The sequence below is a fragment of the Macaca nemestrina genome, chromosome 14 (genome assembly GCF_043159975.1).
Source record: "Macaca nemestrina isolate mMacNem1 chromosome 14, mMacNem.hap1, whole genome shotgun sequence".
NCBI classification, from domain to species: Eukaryota; Metazoa; Chordata; class Mammalia; order Primates; family Cercopithecidae; genus Macaca; species Macaca nemestrina.
In genome coordinates, this window is record NC_092138.1 from 86,086,650 (window position 1) to 86,105,973 (window position 19,324).

The 19,324-nt window shown below is 41.2% G+C and overlaps 2 long non-coding RNA genes across 2 annotated transcripts in view; both read right to left on the reverse strand.

Annotated features, from left to right (window-relative positions):
• LOC139358326 (uncharacterized) overlaps nt 1-1,043 on the reverse strand; it is a 42,490-nt gene extending 41,447 nt beyond the window's left edge. Inside the window, exon 1 of the long non-coding RNA XR_011613098.1 lies at nt 873-1,043. This is a non-coding gene — a long non-coding RNA (uncharacterized lncRNA). The remainder of the gene's footprint in view (nt 1-872) is intronic.
• A 10,516-nt stretch (nt 1,044-11,559) lies between these two features.
• On the reverse strand, nt 11,560-19,005 carry LOC139358327 (uncharacterized). The gene is made up of 3 exons (XR_011613099.1): nt 18,925-19,005; nt 15,850-15,915; nt 11,560-11,733 (listed from the first exon to the last, which is right to left on the reverse strand). It is a non-coding gene; the product is annotated as an uncharacterized lncRNA (long non-coding RNA).
• Between the last annotated feature and the right edge of the window lie 319 nt (nt 19,006-19,324).

Consider the following 19,324-nt stretch of genomic DNA (forward strand, 5'->3'; position numbering starts at 1 on the left):
ATATTTATTTTACCCTTGATTTGGGGTTGCTGATTAGCTGCCAAGGTATGTAGAGGGTCTTGCCATGCCTGGGGTTTCTCTTAAGATGTTTTACATACATGTGATTGGTTCAGTCGAGGAGAGGCACAAAGTTAATCTAAGGCCTTCTCTGTTCAAAACTGTCAGGTCCACAGTTTTGATTCATGGAAGCTTCTGTAGGCTATTCTATAGGTTGGTGCAAAAGTAACTGCAGCCTTTGTCAGTAAAAGTAATGGCAAAAACTGCAGTTTCTTTGCACCAACCTAATATGTACATCCGAATGGGCTATAAGCAGACATCTGCCCCCTGGCAACCACCGATTGATTTTATATATATATATATATATATATATCCGTATATTATATATACGGAGTCTCACTCTTTTACCCAGGCTGGAGTGCAGTGATGCTATCTCCGCTCACTGAAAGCTCTGTCTCCCCGGTTCATGCCATTCTCCTGCCTCAGCCTCCAGAGTAGCTGGAACTACAGGCACCCACCACTATGCCCAGCTAATTTTTTTTTGTATTTTTAGTAGAGACAGGGTTTCACAGTGTTAGCCAGGATGGTCTCGATCCCTGACCTCATGATCTTCCCGCCTCGGTCTCCCAAAGTGCTGGGATTACAGGCGTGAGCCACCACGCCTGGCTGATGATATTTTATAATTAAGTTAATCCATTCAGACAGACTCTCTGAAATTCAGATTTTAAAATACAAAAGAGTATCGGGCAGTTATTTGCTAGATAAATCTCTCTCAATAGTAAGTATAGTTTTGTATAATATTGTATAAAAACAATGCTAATAACAAAATGTATTGAAAATTCACTGTATCGAACCTTAAATGTTATTTACATTACCTCATTCAGTCTCCACAAGAGTAAGTTTGGATTGCCATTCTACATTTACAGATGAGTTAAGTGGCTCAGAAAGTGGAAACAACTGGGCCAAAGTAGAGGCGGAATTAATACTCAAGTCTGTTTTGCTTATTTTTGCTGCTATGTGATGCTATCTTTAGGGTGTCAGCCATAAGTTTTGATCAGGTTGTCCTGCCACTGACTTGATAAATCAGCCCCTCAGGAAATAATCCTCATGCAGAACTTCCAACAGATTGGAGACAACAGAAGCTCAGAACCCTGCATTTCTGTCGCATACCATTCTCAGTGTAGAATTGGAACTTTCAATACTGGAACCCTGCTCTGAGACTCTGCAGGCCTAATCATCAACGCCTCCTCTAGGTTTCAGCCCTAGAAGGACCACGTCCGGTCTGGCCCTTATTTCAGGGAAAAGGAGACTTTCTGTCCAGTCTCCAGGCTGCTGAATCAGCCTCTTTCCTTCTTGGGCTTTCAGAATTTACTTTCAACCCTTGATTTTTCAGTTTGATGGCCTCACACAGACTGACTTTTGTGAATCGACAGAGATAAAATAAAATAAAAATCTGGTTATGAACCACATGTCTGAGTCTATAAACTGGTTACTTTCCTAGATGTGTGGAAAATATAATAGTGGTAGTCCCCCCCCCCCCCCACTTCTTCTTGGACTGTGAGTACAAGGCTCCTTCTTTGAGAATGAGCAGGAATGCCTATAAGGAGTTTTCTTTTTATTTTCCCTGACTCCACTTTTTGTTTCTGGATTATGATTTATATCCGAAAACATTTCCTATGGTTTGGAGATATTTTTAGAAGTCTGAGGGTGGCCTCAGGAAAAATGGAAAATATTCTGTTATTTGTTTCTCTATCTTCCAACTTCTCTCTTTAGGTTCCAATCTGGACCTTGCCCTCACTCTTACTTCCTTTCACTATCTCAGCAAATCTTTTGTCCCTTGTTTATTTCTGTAGGGAAATACCCATTGTAGGAGGTGGTAGCTTTGGAATTTGTCATTGATAAGCCACCTCCTTCCAGAGATCACAAATTCATTCTGACTGAAAACTTTTTTGCTTTAAATCAGAGGAGCGGCAATTTCTAGTTTGAAAGTGACAGACACATGTGGATGGTATCCTTGGGAAGAGGAGGAAGAGCAGCACTACAGTGTTATTTTACGGGTGGCGTTCTACCTCATCTATGCGCACAGAAAGGCAAGAGAGATCCTTATTTTATACCTCTATGAGAAGGTAGTCTATTAGCATTGCAGAGATCCTGAGCCGATACTTTAGGTAATATGCAGTGTCAATCATATAGCACCCCTGATGAAAAACCGCTGGACCTAGAAACTTTTAATACTTATGGTGCTGAACAACTCATTACTTTGGAAAGTCTGCTCTTATTATCTTGTGGTTCTTATCATCAAATACGTTCTCAGGGCCCACTGAGTGCGAGGAAGATCTTAAATCATTTGGAGAAAATGCAGCACTGTGTATTGGTCTCCAGACAGGTTACATTCCTGGCTGAGGTCACAATGTCTGGTGCAAAACTGAATAATGCAAGGGTGATATGGGATTTGTAAGCATTTTTACACTCCTGCTAGGACAAGAGAGGGTTTTGGAGATATAGATTCAAAGACAATTATATGTGAAACAGCAAAGTCTGATAGTTGAGGATGTGGCCTCAGGATTCAGAGTTCACTACTTATTGTCTACTTAAAGTTGGCCAGCTTACTTACTCTCCATGAGCCTTGGTTTCCCCATTTCTAACATGGGGCTCACAGTAGTATTTGCTTCATGGGGGTGTTGAGAAAATGAAATCATTTAATACGTGCAAAATATTGAGAATACTGCTTGGCATATAGTAAAAAAGAGCTCAGTAAGCTTAAGCTATTATTATTATGATCCTGACTGAAGCATGTGTTGAGAAATCCTGAATGAAGTGTAATATCATCATAGAGGAATGGAACACTTGTTTGTTAAATCTTTGCACTTGCAAGATTTTCAGTGGACACTGAGTTCTTTACTTTTACAGTCTCATTTGTTCTTTTCTAAAATCCTGTTGTCTGGGTACATCTTAATGTTTCCCATATTACAGATGGGAGACTTGCAGCTCAAAGAGGTCAGACATTTTTTCCCAAGGTCTCAGCTTAAATGTCACACCTTCAGAGATAGATGCCTTCTCAAAGCACTCAATATAAAACAGTCACCTGCTCCCTTTTTACATTTACTCTAAGATTATCATCTGCACATTATTCACTATTAGCTGGCATTTTTCTCATATTCCTGTGTGCGATCGTGCTTATTTTATGCCTTTTCCCAGCTAGAACACAAGCTTTCTGAGGATAGGAACCTTTCTTGTCTTGCCACAGAACCAATCTCCAGCATTTAATATGTTGCAAACCTTTGGTAAACATTTGCTGAAGGAGTAAATGAAGGACACTAGAAGGAGAACAGAACAGAACAATTATTCTGTAAGAAAAACGGAAGGAGCTGTCATTGCTTCCCAATGCTATCCCCAATTTCATGACCTTGGGCAACTGATTTCCTGTCTTTAAATTGATGAAATGAGAATAGTAACCTCTACTTCCTTATAGCTGTTGATGAGGAAAAATAAAATAAAATTTAAAAATCACTTAGCATAATGCTTGCACATAGCAAGGGCAAAATAAACGCCGGCTTTTGTTATTGGAGGAGGCAGGATTGGTGAGGTTTGTTTGAGAGTCTTTCCTGCTATGTTCTATGCTTATATAGGAAATTATGAATAATAACTTTGATGAGAACAGAAAAGTTCAATAAAAATGTCATCTCTTTGTTCCATTTGGTTACTTCAAATTTGACAATTATCTTTTAATGGAGAACTGAACCAAATGCTCTCATTATTTTCTTTTCAGACTAAATGCTCCTTCTTAAACTAAATCTCCCAATCCCACCTCATATATAGCTATTTTATTTCTTCCCACAAGCCCAAGGAATGTAAAAAAAAAATTAATCTTAAGATGTTAAGCTTAGTGGAAATGCAGGAAGGGCTTACTGGTTGGTTGCCCAGTGCAATTTTCTGTTATGCAGGGAAATCAAGACTCAGAGAGGGAAAGGGATTCACCTCCTGACACAGTGGACAAGCCAGGACTTGAACTCAGGTCTCTTTAATACAGTTTCTGCCACATTTCCCTGACACTTATACAGAGAAAACAAATCTACAACAGTTATGTCTCCACTTCATAAACCTTCCATTCTCCATCACCACTCGCAAATGAAGAATAATGGTTGTTACAGGAATATATCATTACTTGCCCATTTCAAATTGCCAACCAGGGACTCCCATTTCCAACATGTTTATGTAAAAGATTAGGAGACTCTTTGCTCTGATTGGTAATTTTTCCACTGAGCAAGGGAGTTGCACCATTGTTGAGTTGGCTCAGCCTGACACAGGCAGACACACTGGTATATGTATGCTTTAATCTGTTAGGACCAAGGAAGAAAGAAAACCATTATTTACTTTTTGTCCTGACCTCACCATTTAGCCATGACTCTTTGAGAGAAGACTTCATTTACTAAACAAACTGCTCAGTAGCATCAATAACTAGTTTTAGATTCTTTTAAAAAGGATTTCATATGACATTCAATCCTTGATTCCCCAATAAAACAACACAGCTGTTCCCTTGCAGCTCATCTCTCAGCAGGAGCTGCAAAATCATATTTAATCAACTCTGCTTTAAAAGCCATCCAATTTCCTTTAGGGCTTTGGCGAGCTTCCCTGGCCAGGATGGCCCCTGCTGACATGTCAGCAGCAACAGCTTTTCCAAGCCACGGTGGAGGGAGCTGCCATTTGCTGAGCACTTGCTCATGTGCCAGTCCCTCTATTGGGCACTTTAAATTCAAGGTTTTATTTAATCCACATGGCGGTCCCGTGAGGTGGGGATTGATCTCTGATTTTAAGATAAGGAAACTGAGGCTTAGAAGTGTAAAAGCATTTTTCCCAAATCAAAGAGGAACAAGTGAAAGAATTGGGACTCAGCCAAGTGCTAATTCCAAAATCTGTGCATTTTCTACTTTTCACTTTGGCTTTCTGCATCAAGAGGTACCAAAGAATCATACAGGGGTGAGTGAGATGCAATTTGGTCAGTATGTCAAAGCTGGCAACAGAGAGTTCCATTGCTATAGATCCTAAGTCTTTTTAAGACTTACAGCTTTTTCTTACTATGATGAAATTTACTATTAGAATATAAATAATCTTGATGGCATCTTGTATTCAATAGTGATGAACACTTATAATGTACAATTTACTCTCCAAAGTGAGGTGAAGGGATGCAGAGATGAAATAGGTATACATCTTGCTCTCAAGAAACTCTAAGTCTAGAAAGAGAGATACAACAGCAACATCAAACATTCTAATGAAAGATAGAAAGTGGTAAGTGTTATGAGGGGGTTAAATTATGATGGAAAATTGAAAAAGGAGAAATCTATTCTAGCTAAGGTATAAGTCTTATCCAAAACTTTGAATGTGAAGACTATATTTACAAGTATTTTTCCATAAGGCTTTATGGAAGATTGCAATAGTCAGGACGATTAACACTAGCTCCTGTGACAGCCCCAAAATATCAGTGGTTTAACACAACAAGAATTTCTTCTTCACTCTTTGTTGGGGTGAGGCAGTGCTCTCATCTTTGATGTCACTGAGGCGATAGGCTTCTTGTGTAACGTGGCTCTACCCTCTGAGAGTCCTGTGTTTCCAGCCACTTGGTTAGAGAAGACAGACAGAGAGCGAGAGAGAGAGAGAGAGAGAGAGAGAGAGAGAGAGAGAGAGGAGGATCAATTGGAAAGTAGAGGTGCTAGGCCTAGAAGTGGTTTACTTCATTTCATTTACATCTCAATGGACAGACAAGTCATATGGCCCCAACATAACTGAAAGAAGGATGGGAAATGTCTTCTTCCTGTAAACCCAGGGAGGGAATAGAGCTTAATTGAGCACATAGCATTGTTTCTGCCACAAGGAATATTGACATAGGTGTTGCAGAATCATTTAATTCAAGATCACATGCAGGATGAAGGTAGTGTAGGGGGTATTCATGGAACACTTTGATTCAAAAGAGATTGGTTTGGGGCTGGGCATGGTGGCTCACACCTGTAATCCCGGCACTTTGGGAGGCTGAGGCTGGTGGATCACCTTAGGTCAGGAGTTCAAGGTCAGCCTGGCCAACATGGCAAAAAACCCATCTCTACTAAAAATACAAAAAGTAGCTGGGCTTGGTGATGTGTGCCTGTAATCCCAGCTACCCAGGAGGTTGAGGCAGGAGAATTACTTGAATGCGGGAGGCAGAGGTTGCAGTGAGCCCTGATTGTGCCACTGCATTCTAGCCTTGGTGATACACTGAGACTCTGTCTCAAACAAAGTAAAAACAAACAAGAAATAAAAGAGATTTGTTTGGAACGATAGTTGGTACCAGATCTGGAAAGGCCTTTAGTGATAAACATTTTCCAAAATGCATTTTTCAGAATGTTAGTGAGTAAAATACGAAGAATGATTTGAGTAGTCAAGTAGATTTTGGAAAAACTGCCTTATCAAATTTTAATTGCTTTGGTTCCTGCAGGAGTTCAATTTTTAGAGGGAGGCATGATGTATCAATTATAATAAACCTTTCTGATCACAGAATCCCTTTTTGGCAGAATATCTTGTAAGACTAATATCTTGTGACATGGAATCTTAGGCAACGAAGAACCATTAATCAAGAAAGACAAATGATTAGACTTACTTTTAGAACTACAAGCCAGAGATGAATTCCAACCCACATCCCAGATTTGACCAATTAATAATGGCTGGCAGCAGTGTTGTCATGAAAGAAATTATGAAACTTCATCTGAACTTATCTGGGAAAAGGTAGTGATTGATTAATAATGTCTGCTATAGAGTAAAGGATATATAGGTGTGTCTTAGTTAGTTTGGACTTCTATAACAAAGTACCATAGATGGGTGGCTTAAAGAACACACACTTATTTATTATAGTTCTGGAGGCTGGAAGTCTAAGATGAAGATCCTTGCAGGTTTGCATCTGGCAAAAACCTGATTCCTGGTTCACAGATGGCCATCTTCTCTCTCTGTGTGCTCACATAGTGGAGAACAGGGAGAGGAAAAGCAAGCTCTCTTAGCTCTCTTTTTTCTTTTTTAAAGGCACTAACCTCATTCAAAGGGATTCTACCCTCATGACCTAATTACCTTCCATAGGTCTCACCTCTTAATACCATCACATTGGGGATGAGAATTTCAACATATGAATTTGGGGGGAAGACAAACACTCAGTCCACAGCAGGATGTGATGGTTAATTTCGTATATCAATTTAGCTAAACTATAGTGCCCAGTTGTTTGGTAAAACAGTAGTTTAGATGTTGCTGTGAAAGTATTTTGTAGACACGATGAACATTTACAATCAGTCGACTTACGATAAAGGATATGTTTCTTGACAATGTGTCTCATTCAATCAGTTGAAGGCCTGAAAAGTAAAACTGAAGTTTTTCAGAGAATAAATTCTACCTCAAGAGTAACGTGGAAATCCTACCTGAGTTTTCAGTCTGCTGACCTGCTCTGCTCTGTAGATTTTGAATTTCCAGCCTACTGACCTGCCATACAAATTTTAGACTTACCAGTCCCTACAATCATGTGAGAAAATTCCTTAAAGATATATATACACGTACACTGTGTGTGTGTGTGTGTGTGTGTGTGTGTGTGTAGGTTCTGTCTCTGGAGAACCCTGATACGAGGGGTGACAAGAGCATGATGACATTTGATTTTATTGCTTTAGGTGAAGGTTGCAAGTTGGGTTACAAAGAGAGCTTGGGTGCCTGAAAGTGGTGTCAACACCAAAAAGGAAAAGATTTCAGGAGGAGAAAGTTCAGATTTGGAATGTTATCCTTTAGATGTCAGCTGGACAACCAGACAGACATTCTTCAGAAGAATGTTCATTCAGAGCTAAGCGGAAGTCAGCATTATTTCCAGTGTGCAAAGATACTTTGAAGAGAAGGTATATCTCCTTTAGGATCCTTCAACAGATATACCACCTGTCTGCCTGCAGCAGTTTCCTAAGGCTGCAATTTGGAACAAATGCCTCTAGTGACAGGGAACAAAAAGAGCTGCTTTGTCCTGAAAGGAGGTAAGAGTCATTTGAGGCTAACTATTCAAGACACATCTGAGTGGGATGTGAATTAAGAGAAAGGAGGGCCAGGTGTGATGGATCGCTCCTGTAATCCCAGGACTTTGGGAGGCCTAGGTGGGAGGATTGCTTGAGCCTAGGAGTTTGAGACAAGCCTGGGCAATATGGTGAGACCCCATCTCTAAAAGGAAAAGAGAAAAGAAATAAAACAAAACAGAAAGGAGAAAAATGGATATAGAAAATGGAGGAGAGGAACATCACTAAGCAAAAAGCTGAATGGAGATGAGTCACTGGGCATGACTAAGCCATGACTAAGACCTCCAGGGTGATAAACGAAGGTCTCACCACTAGGAGAGTGGAGTAATTATTAATGCAAGTTTGCCTGGTGAGTTATTTAGTTATGAAAACCACAGTAGCGGCTCTTCATTGTAACAGCTCAACAATCATATATAGAGTTCCCACAATGCAGACACTCACTAAACACTGGGGTCACACGAGGGAAAGACACAAGTCCAGCTTCATTTTGAATCACTCTTTTTGTGTGTTTTAATAGCTCCCCGAACATAACTTTGTGTTATCACTCATAGATGTAATGAGGTAGCTTGATTCTATTTATTCAACAAGGACTTACTGATTTCCTACAACAAACCATGCACTGTTCTTGCCACGGGGAATATAGTAGTGAAGAAAATTGGCTAAACTTACTCCTTGCCTTCATGAAGCTAATATTCTCATGTGGGTGACAGAAAATACCATGATAAATAAGTAAACTACACAGTAAGATGTATGGTGATATGTTAAAGAAAAAAAAAAATAAAGCAGCTGTATCAATCAAGAGAGGTTAGGCAGCCAACATGCAATAATTAACAAACTGAAATCTCAGTCACTTCTTCCACTCGCCTAATTTTCATCGTGAGCAAGAAGGGACCTCTGCTCCCACATCCTCACTGTCTTCCTCACTCTAGGACTCTGACTATAGAGCAACAAATATCTGTGCTATTATAGTGGAAAAAATAAAAAGAGATTTCTGCTGGGTCACCCCTTGGGGAAGCAATGCTCAGCCTGAAATTAATGCACGTTATTTCCACACATCGTTCATTGGAATGAATTGATTAGTTGGATTGACCTAAAATATGGAGTCAGGAAGTACAGTTCTATCATGTGTTCAGACCGGGGGAAATCCCATAAATATGGCAAACAATAATAGGGTCATTTAGGTCACAGTGAGGACTTTGGCTTCTCCCGTGAGTAAAATGGGAAGCCATTGGAGACTGAACAGTAGAATGAGTGCAGAATGAGACAGACTTTTGTTGAGATCTTGGCTCTGTGACTCACAACATGTGATCTATAAATTGGGGCAATAAAACCTACCTTACTAGGTTGATTGTGAGATTAACCAAGATATTTGTGTAATGCCTGGCATAAAATAAATTTTGGCAACATGACAATGATATATTGAATTTCCTATAAGTGTATTTGTTTCATCAAATAAGGATGAATTTCCCCCAAAGCAAAAACCATGTCTAATTCATAATCGAATTCTCAGTTCCTAATACAAGATCAGACCTACTTTATTCTCCTAATATGTGTACTTCATTCTCCAAAGGATGGCTGAGAGGAGAGAAAAGATGCAGAGAGCATCTGTGTATCTTTGCTGCTAAGAATTCACATTTTTCAAAAAAGGGAGCTGTCACCTTGAATAAAAAAGACCGGAGTAGCAATTCGGAAACCACAGTTAATGATCAAACTCATGGCAAGTCAGCTTTAGAATCCAGTGGAAGCCATGTTCTCTGTGGCCTTATGGCTTGAGGGACTCTTTGGAATATGGTTAGCTGTCACCTTATATTTCTGATATAAGCTATGACCTGCCTGTGGCTGACACATTTGTCCTCAGCCTCTTTGTTTAAAGAGAAAGGTAGACCACAGTTGTCCTAGTAGTAGTTGCAATGCCTAGGGATAAAATTACGAGGAACTTGAAAAATCTTGCTCTTAGCATGTGTCACCATACTGATTAGATCGATGGTACAAGGTCAAACTTAATGTACTATGGGAAAGTTGGAAATTTTTTTCTTGTCTTTCTTTATATGTGTCTCCTTTCACTGCATAGCTTTTTCTCCACACCCCTTTCATATTGGTCTGGTAGTAATGCTAACTTTGGTGCACTCAAGAGGCCCCTTTCCCCACCTTCATTTTGTCTTTTCTCTAACAACACTTGTGTTTCATATTCTTGAACACATTCAGCTAGTGGCTGTGAATTTGGAGAGATAAGCATATAAAAACTATATATGCTATATATTATATAAGCATATAATAATCATGCTTCTTAGTTTGCCCAGCACAGTCATGGCTTTTGCCTAATGTCTAGGTGTAAATATTGATGATAATCCCTCTGATTCTCAAATTTTTCTCAGTTTGGAAAATATATGGTCTCATTTATTATAGAAGAACTTTATCCTTTTCTGAAGGGCCACATAATACCAGAAACTATTATGCCTTTCCACTAGCGTGACCCTAGAGTTAACTCAAAGTTTCATGTGTTGTTAGAAATGTGAGGGGTTTCAAGGTCAACCAAAATAGCTGGGAGGTAAGGACATTGTCATAATCCATCCAGGGAATTAGCAGCCCACTCTGCTGCCAATCTCAACTGGCATTTAACCTCTCCATCAGGTTCTGCTGTCACATTATCCTCCTCTGGGAGAGGAAAGATGGTGGTGACAAAACACTCAACTTTGGTCTCTGATGGACCTGGATTTAAACCTTGACTGGGTCAATTAATCTATGGCAGTTACTGTATTAGTCTGTTCTCACACTGATATAAAGAACTGCTTGAAACTAGGTAATTTAGAAAGGAAAGAGGTTTAATTGACTCATAGTACAGCATGGCTGCCGAGGTCTCAGGAAACTTACAGTCATGGAGGAAGGCAAAGGGGAAGCAAGGCACCGTCTTCAAAAGGTGGCAGAAGGGAGAATGAATGCAGGAGGAACTACCAAACATGTATAAAACCATCAGATCTTGTGAGAGCTCACTCACTATTATGAGAACAGCATGGGGGAAACCGCCCCCAAGATCCAATTACTTCCACCTGGTTTATCCCTTGACATGTGGGGATTATGGGGATTATAATTCAAGATAAGATTTGGGTGGGGACACAAAGCAAACCGTATCAGTTACCTCTTAATTTAAAATTCTTAGTAGGAATACTAACATATGATTCACCCAGATTGTTATAAAATTTAATCACATAATGTCACATAATGTGAAAAAAATTATATAATCTAAAAATTGTTTAATATAGTTTATTGACACTATTATTGAGTGACAGCTTTTATTAGTATTATTAATAAAATAAAAATTGAATTTTCATATTACTGCAATTACCACAGGGTCTGAAACCTAGTAGTTAGTATGCACTTTTTATTTTGAATCTTGATATATACATACAGCAGACATTGTTTTTCAACACAATTTCTTTCTCATTAGTAGAGAAGGAACTTTAGATGTGGGAGAGAAAGACAAGGAGAAATCTGAAAGCAGCTCAGTTATGATAGTGAATGGTAAGATATTCCCGTGACCTGAGATCTGCTTTTACGGAGTAAATAAATGAATGTTACACGAGCCCAGTGCAAAACAAGCAGGGTGTGATTATGCAGGCAGTCTTGGAGAAGTTAGCACCACTGTCAGCTCTGAGGGATCATAGGAGTAGAACAGCTACCACTGAAAGTAAAAAGGAATTTAAATCAAGTTGTTGACAATGACAAGTCAAGTTTAAAAAAACATGAGTAGAATCTGCTGCTATTTTAATAATAGTTGGATACACTGAGCAGAACCTCTGACAGAAGTAGGGTGTGTGAAGCTCTGGGGTTCCCTGCACAGTGTTGCAGCAGAGTAGTGGTCCCTCAACTGTGAGCTGGGTTAAGACCTGAGACTCAAACGGATACATTTAACTCATGCTCACACCAATCCAAGGCAAAGTTTTTCAAGTCTTGGTTGGTCCTGCCTCTTTGAGGGTTTTTTTTTTTTTTCCCCATTCTAAGTATATTTTTGAGGTTCAGACCCATAAGAACATATCATGGAATTTGCCCACAAGTGCTTAAGTATCATCTCAAATTTAGGCTTAACTTGTTTTGGGGACTTATATTTGTCTTATAGAGTTAAAATTTTTACTACATGGAAAGTGGCCAAGAAGAATTGGAAAGAGATATCAGATTATGGTGTCTAGAGCATCTGGTTTAAAATCATTTGGAAAACTTCTTTAAAATGCTGACTTTTGCACCTTATCCTTGACCTACTGAATCAGACTGTTTGAGAAATGGATCTGAAGATTGATTAGCTCACAGAGTTTTACTATCCTCATCATTGTTGGGAAACCATTAGGTTAGTGGCTCTATGAATAGGTTAGCATAATAAAGGAGAATTATCTTCATCAAGATCCAATAATGCTAGATGCTACCATCTTTATCTGACCATTGAGAAAACTGATGTAGGAGGAGTTGCAATCAGTCAAAGCCCCAAAAGGATATAGTTACAAAAGAAGGAGATGATTTGTCTTTGCCACCTTCTAATGAAAGTATAGGTAAGATGCTTACTCAGATTCTCATCTCCCTGACTCAGTGGGATACATTTCCATGGACCAAGAAAAAGAGATGACTTAGGCCAAAACCCTAATTTTGATTATTTGATGATAATTTATATTAAAAATATGAAAAAATAGTAACCAACCACAAAATAATTCTAGCCCCTTGAACGAGTCCTGGTAGTCTCTGCTGTCTCTGAAGATGTCAAGAAAGTTGGGCATTTTCCAGGGGCAACAGTAACTATTGCCTTAAGTTTGTATTTTTTATTCATGTTAATGGAATTGGAAAAAGCTTAGATTTTCGGGAAATAGTAACTCACAAGTTACCAAGCAGATGGCAATTTCCTCTCTGTCTCTTGCCTAAAAACACACTTTAGATGCGTCATAAGCAAAGCCCAGGCCGAGTTATAGCTCTGTTACTCAGTCCAGAAGCGTTTGCTTCTGTATTTATCATGCTGCTCAGAGTATAGATATAGATCTTAGACATTTTTAGTGAGATAGTTTTAGGAGCCTGTAGGGGCACTGAAATCAGTATAAAATCTAGGAGAAAAAATGGGCATTCGTTTTTGAAACAGGTATAATTTATAGGAATGGACACTTCAATCCTTTTCTTTAGAACACAATTTTCATCTGACCAGTTTACTTCTTGCATTGCCCAGAAGGCAATTGATCACCTACTCCTTTTTTTTTTTTTTTTTTTTTAATGTGATCAACAGAGAGAACAGTGTGCTGACTTAGAGAAGAGATTCTCAAACTTCAGTCCACCCACAAATCACCTGAAGATCTTGTTAAAATGCAGATCATGCTTCATCAGGCCTGAGAATCTGCATTTCTAACCAGCTGTTCTGGCTGTTGGTCTGTGGACCACACTGTGTGACCAGGTCTTAGAGCATGGTCAGTTGCCCAAGTTCACTTGAGACCGTGAGAACATTACTGAGCTTCTGAGTCTTCATTTCCTCATTTTAAACATTTGCATATAATACAGATAATGAAAGTGCCTAACATATAGGACTGTTTTAAGTACAGAGTATAGTTCACATGAAGTGCTAAAATAATTAACTGTGGCATCATATTCTATCACTAAATGTTTGCTATCATTATTAGGCATTTGTTGTGTACTTTCTATATGCTAGGGTTCTAGGAAAAGAATCAGAAGATGTGCTTTTTGTTTCTTAAATCTAACAACCTAGAAGTAGTCAGTAAAATAGGTTACATATAGGCACATAAATCTACCATAAGTTAGCAGATAGATGGGTGCCTGCTTCAGTGGCAGGAATACTGGTCATGGAGTAAGGAAGTTGGTTTCCCTATTCCTTTGTCATAAGGAATTTTGTGCAAGCCTCCTTCGTTCTCTGGATTGTTGTCTCATGATTATAACAGAGGAATTTTACCCACCTGTATAGTTCTGATGGCAGTGCCTGCTGCCATCATGCCTGCTGCAGCAGGAGCAAGTGGGAGCCCTGCCCCTTCTGAGTTGGGATGGGAGCTTCCCACGCCACTGCAGCTGCCCAAACTGCAGCTGCAGACTCAGGCCTTCCTGCTCTAGGATGCAGGCCACTCAAACTGCAAATGTGGATCCAGCTACCCTCCCAAGTGCAGGGTCGGAGTGTCTCTGCAGCCTGCACCCTTGGGTGCCCCAGGAAGGATTCCCCTTCCATCCCTGCAAGCTCAGGGGTATCTGCTCCCACTGCCTGGCCTCTCTCCGCTCCTGGTACCTCCAATCTCGGAGCAGGGTTGGAGCCAAGCCCAGGGGCCATGAAAGGCAGCAGGAGGCAGACAGGGTCCTGGGCGGAAGCAGGTGGGGTCCCCAGTAAGGTCCCATTCTCAGGCTAGGGAGGGCCCAAAGGCTGGGGGCTGGGCTGCCAGTTTCTCCAACCAGAGTGGGGACTCATAGTGCCTCTTCTGGCCCACCCATGACTGCCCATGGACCCATTCACATGTACTTCCCCTCTCTAAGGTCCATAAAAGCGCTGGCCTCAGCTGGGTGCAGTGGCTCACACTTGTAACCCTAGCACTTTGGGAGGCCAAGCCAGCTGGATTGCCTGAAGTCAGGAGTTTGAGATCAGCCTGGCCAACATGGTGAAACCCTGTCTCTACTAAAAGTACAAAAATTAGCTGCAAATGGTGGTGGGAGCCTGTAATCTCAGCTACTCTGGAGGCTGAGGCAGGAGAATCAGTTGATTTTCTGTGTGGGGGTTCTGATCCCACATTTCCCTTCTGCACTGCCCTAGCAGAAGTTCTCCATGACAGTCCTGCCACTGCAGCAAACTTCTGCCTGGGCATCCAGGTGTTTCCATACATCTTCCGAAATCTAAGCAGAGGTTCCCAGACCTCACTTCTTGACTTCTGTGCACTGGCAGGCTCAACACCATGTGGAAGCTACCAAGACTTGAGGCTTACACCTTCTGAAGCCACAGCCTGAGCTGTACATTGGCCCCTTTCAGCCATGGCTAGAGTGGCTGGGACACAGGGCACCAAATCCCTAGGCTGCACACAGCACACAGACCCTGGGCCCAACCCAAGAAATCACTCTTTCCTCCTGGACCTCTGGGCCTGTGTTGGGAGGGGCTGCCGTGAAGGTCTCTGACATGGCCAGGAGACATTTTCCCCATGGTCTTGGGGATTAACATTAGGCTTCTTGCTACTTATGTAAATTTCTAAAGCTTGCTTGAATTTCTTCTCAAAAAATGGGTTTTCCTTTTCTACTGCATCATCAGGCTGCAATTTCTCTGAACTTTTATGCTCTGTTTCCATTTTAAGAGAATACTTTTTACAGTACCCAACTCACCTCTTGAATGCTTTTCTGCCTAGACATTTCTTTTCTGCCAGATACCCTAAATCATCTCTCTCAAGTTCAAAGTTCCACAGATCTCTAGGACAGGGGCAAAATGCTGCCAGTCTCTTTGCTGAAACATAACAAGAGACCTTTGCCCCAGTTCCCAACAAGTTCCTCATCTGCATCTGAGAGCCTCAACCTAGACCTTATTGTTCATATCACTATCAGAAATTTTGTCAAAGCCATTCAACAAATCTCTAGGAGGTTCCAAACTTCCATACATTTTTCTGTCTTCTGTGAGCCTTCAAAATTGTTCCAACCTCTGACTATTACCCAGTTCCAAAGCTGCTTCCACATTTTTGGGTATCTTTTCAGCAGTGCTCCCGTCTACTGATACCAACTTACTGTATTAGCCAGTTTTCATGCTGCTGATAAAGACATACCCAAGACTGGGAAGAAAAAGAGGTTTAATTGGACTTACAGTTCCACATGTTTGGGGAGGCCTCAGAATCATGGAGGGAGGCAAAAGGCACTTCTTACATGGTGACTGCAAGAGAAAAATGAGAAAGAAGCAAAAGTGGAAACCCATGATAAACTCATCAGACTTTGTGAGATGTATTCACTATCATGAGAATAACATGGGAAAGACCGGCCCCCATGATTCAATTACCTCCCCCTGTGTCCTTCCCACAACACGTGGGAATTCTGGGAGTTACAATTTAAGTTGAGATTTGAATGGGGACATAGCCAAACCATATCAGGGATCTTGGCAAATTATCAGATGACCCTGAGAGGTATATAGAGGACTTCCAGAACTTAACCCAAGTATTAGTATGTGAACTCTCCTGGAAGGATATCATGTTACTTTTGAATCAAACCCTGACCGATGCTGAAAAGCAAGCCATTCTCAGCAACTGGCAAATAATTTTGGGGATGAGCTTTATATCTTGTATAGCACCAGGGAAGGGGAGGAGCCTTATCCAGTTGGAAGAATAGCAGTAGTACCATTGGAGTACTCTAAATGGGACCCCAGTGATGAAATGGGAGAGTTGAAGAGGTAACACTTTAATGTGTGTATATTAGAGTGCTTTGCAAGGGATTGAGATTAGACCTCGCAATCTCACTGGGCTACCTGTGGTAGACCAGGGATTCGATTGGAGTCCCACTGCCTTCCTGGAAAGGCTAAGAGGGGTCTTGGCAAAACACACCCTTCTCTCCCCTCATTCAGTAGAGGGATAGCTGGTCCTAGGGTATGAGTTTGTTACTCAGGCAGCCTCTCATATCAGGAGGAAGCTGCAGAAACAGGACATAGGACCAGGTAGTACTTTAGAGGACCTTCTGAAAGTGGCCACCTTGGTCTTTTATAATAGAGATCAGGAGGTCCGAGAGAGAGAGGGAAAGGAGACAGAATAAAAAGGGAGAGGGTCTAATAGCCAGTATACAGTCTCAGAAACCCCAGAGTTCCTAAGATGCACTTTCTGACTGCTGCAAATGTAAACCATCAGAGGGCAGGCTGTTCCTGAAACACAGGTCACCAGGTCCAGGGCTGGTCTTTCAAATGGTACAGCAAGGCTTATGGGTCTCAGGGTTCTTTTCCCTGGCTTTGGTGATTCAGACTGCCATTATCATCCAGGAGCCTTGGGTGATTATGGGTATCAAGGGAAAGAGAGTGGATCTCTTCCTGGACTCAAGTGGGCATTTCAGTTCTCTCCAACCTAGGCCCCCCTCTCTTAGCATGACTGTGAGGAGCTCAGGAAAAGCCAAAACTCTTAGTTGTCACCTTTTTAGGCAAGGACCCCAATTCCTGGGACTCCTATTCCTGGGATTGCCTTTATCTCCCTTGTTTGAGGAGGACCTGGCCCCACAGCTTCACCTGCTTGTGATAGGGAGGCAACAGAGGAGTGGGCTCTGCCAGGTGCTAGATGCAATGTGACAAAGGCCATCTGGAACTAATTTAAAGGGTTCATATACCCTCCTGAGGCATCTTTTATCCCAAACTTTGGTTTGAAGCCCTGTAATGGAACACTAGACCTGAGACAGATGACAGTGGGAGTTGAGGGTCACAGTGCAAGTGAGCATGACTAATTCTTGCCGATTAGGCCCTCCCACTTTACAGATGGAGGTTATGCTCACATCCATGGTATAGATAAGGTCTAAGGGACTCACAGATTACCAAGAGTGGGAGGCCCAGGCTCCACTCAGGTAAGTGTGAATATTCCTGTCAGCTATGCTTCTCACTTCATGGGTGAAGGTTGCACTTGTACCCATAGTTGTCACCTGCACAAGTCACCAGGACTCAGGGATATAAGGTCAGAAGAAGAAAAAGAGATGCCTTTTCTTCTCTTTGTCACATACCCTGGGTGTTCGCTGGGATGATGAAAGGAACAAAGGGATGCCTTTTTCCCCTCTTCCCAGATGGGTAACCAACCAATCATTTTCAACCTGCACTCCTCAAGTGCATCCTAAATCACTGGACAGGACTCTAGAGCTCATGGCTCAGGGGAAGGGAACCCAGAAGCCTGACATGCTGGCAAAAGGGGAAAGGTTCTTGCCATTCAGACTGTGGCTTCTCTCTTTCTGTGCAAACTGGTGGCAGGAATGATATAAATCACTGTATTCTCTACTCCATGATTCAGTTGGCCATTTTGGCATGGCTAAGACCAGGTAATAGATTTAAAATAACTTAAAAAAGGAACACTATGGTTAAAAGTTAGCTTAAAGTAGATGTTCATTGGTATCAAAGCTATATGTATATTTACAAGACCTTTATGTCTTCTCTCTTTGTGGATCTTGCTTTTCTGAAAAAAGGTTTTTTTCTTTTTAGTTGCCTGAATTATTTTTCTCCATTTTTGTCTTTCCACTCTTGATGTGCACATGAGAGGCCCCAAGGTAACTTTTGATGGCCTGGGGTTCCTTGGGGAAATGGAGGAGGTGCCACTGGCTCGTTTTGGGAAAGATCTCTGTTTTCCTCATGGAGCCCCAGGGATTAGGAGCTGATGGATCCCTTTTGTCTTCCATAGCCGGAAGACAAAAACGGATCTCAAAATCTTTGAAACTGCCATGTTTTCCTGGCCCTGGTTCTTGAAGGGCTCCACCCCAGGGCCAACAATGCAACTAGGAGATTGGCACATGAAAATCTTACAACTACTGGATCTCCGTCTGTTTGTCTGTGTAGGTATATATGTGTCATGTGTGTCATGTTTATATAAAAGAGCTCTAACTGACTTAAAGACAATAAGTTCTTAGATTAAATATTTTGAAAGAAAAATAAAGCTGTAATTCCTTTTAGTTCATGGCTATCACTCTAGTGGAATGGAAAGCATTGGAAAGCATGGCCTTAAAGTTCATAGTAAGCCATTGCCTCTGGAGGGAAAACATAAAGTGGCCCTGGTGCCCACCTAAGGTTAGAGTAAGACTGGATCTCAGAGAGGGATGCCTCAGAAGATCCTCCAGACCTCCCCCTCTCCAAAGGGGAAGCCCAAAGATTCTGAGGTCTAGTGCTAACCCCTCCTTGGAATTCATTCTCACAGTTGCAACACTCTTTGGCTAGTATTACCTGGAATCTGGAGTTTATTGCTGAATGGGAAAGTGGAATGGCATTGCGTGTATCCAGGCTTTTGTGCTGCTGTTCTAAGTAGGGGTCCTCATTAATGTGTGATATTCTCCTTTGGTGCTGTTTGGCCCCAGTGTTCTTCGAAGCCTGGGGAGATTTGACCTTTAAATCAAATTGATATGGAAACTGTTTTGCCTGAAATTTTGGTTTACAGCCTTCAGTGGATTATCTATTGGGGCACACAAAGTAAAACCAGTGAGCACATGTTGCTGTCTCATGGCTAGGGTACCAAGCTATTAGATCTTAGTTTGTGTGTGTGTATACATGTCTAGATGCATTTACTGATGTATGCTGTGTCAACCAAAATGGCTTATAAGTAAAAAGGTACTCATAAATTAAGTAA